This window comes from Tupaia chinensis, unplaced genomic scaffold, assembly GCF_000334495.1.
Source record: "Tupaia chinensis unplaced genomic scaffold, TupChi_1.0 Scaffold147869_1, whole genome shotgun sequence".
Classification (NCBI taxonomy): domain Eukaryota; kingdom Metazoa; phylum Chordata; class Mammalia; order Scandentia; family Tupaiidae; genus Tupaia; species Tupaia belangeri.
The window spans coordinates 1068798-1073599 of record NW_006207719.1 but is presented as its reverse complement, the minus strand read 5'-3'; the positions used below and the strand labels follow the sequence as shown (position 1 = coordinate 1073599).

Genomic DNA, 4802 nt, shown 5'->3' with positions numbered 1-4802 from the left:
CCAGGTCTGGGACTTGAACCGCTGAGTTGACCATGTGAGATTCAGCACCTTAACCACCACACAATCTGCTGGCTCCCTAAACTGCACATATTTAAAATCTATAATTTGGGGCCGGCAAGTGGCATGGTGGTTAAAGGCGCTGGACTCCCACATGGCCGACCATGGTTCAAGTCTCAGACCTGGTGGCTTGCTTGCTCACTTCCTCTCTCTCTCTCTGTCTCTCGGATCAAACTGGAAAATAATAATGATAATAATAATAAATAAAGTTAAATAAAAATAATTATTTAATAAAAAAATCTGTAATTTGATATGTTTTGAAACATACATAAAATCATTATACCATTTTCAAAATTATGATAATTTATTGCCCTTAAAATGTTCTCAGTTCCCCTTAGTGATCCCTATCTCTCATCCTTTCCCAATCTTGCATCTTGAATTATTAATCTGCTTGGTCTCACTATAGTGTAATTTGCTTTTTCTAGAATTTTATGTAAATAGAATCATACATGATGCATTCTTTTGGTCTAGCTATTTTCACTTAGCATAATTATTTTGTTCCTTTTTATTGCTGAGTAATATTTCATTGTAGTGATATACCACAATTTGTTTACCCACTTATTTCCTTATGGACATTTGGATTGTTTCCAGTTTTGGCTATTACAAGTAAAGATTCTATGAACATTTGTATATATGGTTTTGCATGGATATTGGCTTTCATTTTTCTTAGGAAAATACCTAGGAGTAGAATAACTAAGTTTATGATAAACTTTTATTGCCAAATTGATTTTCAAAGTGTTCATATCCTTTTACATTTCCACCAGCAGGGTATGAGTGTTAATTCTTCCACATAGCTGCCAACACTAGTTATGATCACTTTTTTAGTCATTCTAATAGGTATACAGTGGTATCTGGTTGTTGATTTAATTTGCATTTCCTTGGTGACACTTGATGTGCAACATCTTTTTGTATGCTTATTTGCCATTGGTATCATGTGTCTTCAAACAGTTCGTGAAAATGAGGTCAGATAGTGGTGTGGTGGTAAAGGTGGCTGGATCAAAGTCCTGGACATGGTGGCTTGAAAAATGGACCAGGGGTACCAGGAGGTAGCATAGTGTTAAGGCATTGGATTCCCGTGTGGTCAACCATAGTTTGAATCCAGGACCCAGCAGTTTGAAACACACCAGGCACATGTGGGTGTGTACCCAAAATCCCAAGAGGAGAATGGAAGAGAAGGGAGTGCCATGTGGCCACGCCCCATGGGGGGTGTGATTTCTCATTTTCTGTCTCTCTGGTAAGCACATGTACCCCATAACAAAAATCTCTCAAAATAAAGAAAGGAAAAGAAAAGAAAAGGAAAGTGAAAATGAAAAACAGACTAGGTGCATGCATGTGCACTCACTGGGAAAAGACAGAGACAGAAAAAGAGGGAAAGTGAGAAATCCCCCCCCCCAAGGGGGATGACCACAATGCAGTCTCTTCCCTCCGTTCTCCTCTCAAGATTTTGATCACACATGCACATCCACCTGGCATGTCTGTCTGCCTTTCTTTCTTCCTTTCTTCCTTCCTTCCTTCCTTCCTTCCTTCCTTCCTTCCTTCCTTCCTTCCTTCCCTCCCTCCCTCCCTCCCTCCCTCTCTCTCTTTCTCTCTTTCTTTCTTTCTTTCTTTCTTTCTTTCTTTCTTTCTTTCTTTCTTTCTTTCTTTCTTTCTTTCTTTCTCTCTCTCTTTCTTTCTTTCTCTCTTTCAGAGAGTTTTGCTATAGGGCATATGCACTCACCAGAGAGACAGAGAGACAGAAAGCAAGAAATCACCCTCCATGTAGTATAGCTACACTGCAATCCCTTCTTCTTTATTCTCCTATTGGGATTTTTTGGCACACGTGTACACGCACTCAGAGTGAGTTTTGAACCACTGGGTCCATGACTTGAACCATGGTCAAGTACATGGGAGTCCAGGACTGTAACTGTTATACAATGTGCTGGTCCCCCTGGTATGTTTTTCAAGTTGCAGGGTCTGGGACTTGAACCATGGAGTCAGCCATGTGGTATCCAGTGCCTTAGTCATGTTACCTGCTGGCTCAAGAGCACAATAATCATAGCAAATAAAAAAGTTACAAAAAAGGGTAGAACTTGTATAATTAAGAAAAAAAGGGTACGTATCTCAGAAGTCTAGCCATTAGGCTGAAGAATCATCACCCCCCAAGGGGGATGACCATAATGCAATCCTTTCTCCTCCATTCTTCTCTTAGGATTTTGGAACACATACACATGTGCCCAGCATGAGTTTGAAGCCACCGGGTCCTGGACTCAAACTTCAGTTGGCCATGTGGGAGTCCAGCAACAGCCATTACGCCACCAGCTGGTCCCAACACAATAATTGTTTAATATTTCAAATTTAAGTAGCATTGTTATCGATCTCCTAATGTTATTTACTACTTGTCCTTTAAAGCCTAAAGGTTCCTATGATTTATGTAAGTTTCCCTTTAAACAGCAGAACCTGAAAATGGGAACTGATCTTCCCTCTTTATCTAGTGGCTTAGGTTCTTACTTTCTCTCTCTCTGCACCCCTTACCCCTGCTGCACCCCAGTGAGCGCATATGCCCTATAGCAAATTTTTTAAAAAAGATAAATAAAATTAAATAAATAATTCTTTTTTAAAAAAGTAATTAATAAATGAAATGATTAACTAAAACCCCACACACAGTTTACAGTTATTGGCCTACACAGTAAGAAAATATATGTGTGCAGGTTGGGAATTTTCACTTTGGAGTGGTTTTTGTAACTGTTTATATTAAGAAGAACAGAAGAGTGTGTTGTTGGAGTGACAAAATCTTGTATTTTCCTGTGAGTGTGATTCTCACTTTCTTTGAGTTTCTGGAATTTGAGGTCTTTCCTTTCAGTGAAAATACCATTTTTGCTGATTTGTTAGCTGGAGAGGTTATATTTCTCTACTCTTTTCGGATGAGATGTTCATGAAGTTTGTTTTTAAATTTTTTTAAAAAAACAGCTGGAGAGGTTATATTTCTCTACTCTTTTCAGATGAGATGTTTCATGATGTTTGTTTTTTAATTTTTTTAAAAGAGTTATTTTATTTATTTATTTATCTTTATTTGACCAGAGAAGGACAGAGTGAGAGAAAGAAAGCCACTAGGTCTGGGACTCAAACTGCAGTTGGCCATGTGGGAGTCCAGCACCTTTAACCACCATACTACCTGCCAGCCCCAAGAGGTTTATAATGTTATAACCCCTTTTTTTCTCCCTTTAAGAGAGGATGGTATGGGGCCAGCAGGTGATGCAGTGGTTAAGGCATTGGATTCCTACATGGCTGACCACGGTCTGAGTTCCAGACTCGGTGGCTTGGAAATCACACTGGACATGTATGCATGCATGCCCAAGGTCCCAAGAGAAGAATGGAAGAGAAGGGATTGTTACCCCGGCCATCACTGTAGAGGGTGGTTTCTCACTTTCCCTTTCTGGTGAACACATGTACCCTATGGCAAAAATGTAAAAAGAGAGAAAGAGAGAGGGGGACTGTTGTTAGAGAGTTGAATAGCAGTGACATTATCAGTGCTGTAAGAAGGATTTTACAGCATTTCTACACAAGTTTTGTAGTTGTCTTCAGACAGTCTAGAAATGATCTCCATGTTCTGTGCTCTTGCTTTGCTGAGAAGAGCACATAGAAAGTTGAGATTGTTGCTATCTGCTAAGGAGCAAAGGTCAAAGTAGTATTTGGCATAAACAATGGCAGGAACATTAATATTAAATAAAGTAACTTCAAAATAATGTCTTTTCAGTCATTCATGTCCTCAACTGTAATGTCATTGAGGATCTGGCAGTAATCTGCTTCCCAAACCTTGCAGACAAGAAAAATGGCTCCCAGAATAATTATTTTCCTGTTAGTAGGACAAACATTGAACTCAGCATATGTGAAAAAAAAAAAAAGCCTTTCTAAGTAAACCAAAGTTACTTTTACACATTCATCTGTTAGCTATGTGGCACCAAGAAGAGGATCAATAAATAAATCTGTGTTGAGGGAAATGCTTAAAGTATTCCTCTGGGAACTTTCCTTGTGTAAGTGGATTTTATATTTCATCAAAATTATCTAGGGATCTATTTGCATCTCTGTTCTTTCTGTGGTAATATATTGCAGAGGTCACATATTTTATTGTGGTTCTAAGAGTAGACTGGTTGACTGTGCTGCCATCTAGAAATGCTAATGAACATGAGCCATACTTTTCAGTAAGCTGCTCTGGAGATACGTGGTTTAAATGATCGTTTTTACTCTTTCCTCACACATCCATCTGAGATGTGCTTAGGAAAATTGTGCTTATTCTTGGTTGGCCAGGAAATTTTTACTCCAAAGCTAAATCTTTGGGCATCTTCCAGTTGCTGATCTGTTGTAATTGGTAGCCCTCGCCAGCTCCAAAATCCAATTAATTTAGTGGGCACCACTGCAGCAGGTGTCAGTGTTAAGGCCACTGTGTCTCTGGCTGCAGCCTTATGGAGTCGTAGTATGGTTCCATCAGCCTTATGTGCAGGTTCAGCTTGGGACTGACATTGGGAGACATGCAACCAGTGTGTTCCCCATGGGGTTTCTGCTGCTCTCCACCTCTGCCTGTGTCTATGTCTTTACTCATCCCGAACTCTGCCATACTCAGTAGCCACCTTTTCCTAACAAAGGTACAGCCCCCATAGGCATCCCTTGGCTGTGCCTGGACTGTGAACATATGCAGATAGGACTTTACCTGTTGCTCACTCCTCCTCAATACTATTGCTTTCCCTTAGCCAACCTGTCTACCTAGGTTC

General features: G+C 39.8%; 1 pseudogene; it reads right to left on the bottom strand.

Moving 5' to 3' along the window:
* Positions 1-3580: 3580 nt before the first annotated feature.
* LOC102498936 (cyclin-Y-like protein 1 pseudogene) lies at positions 3581-4584 on the bottom strand (annotated as a pseudogene).
* Between the last annotated feature and the right edge of the window lie 218 nt (positions 4585-4802).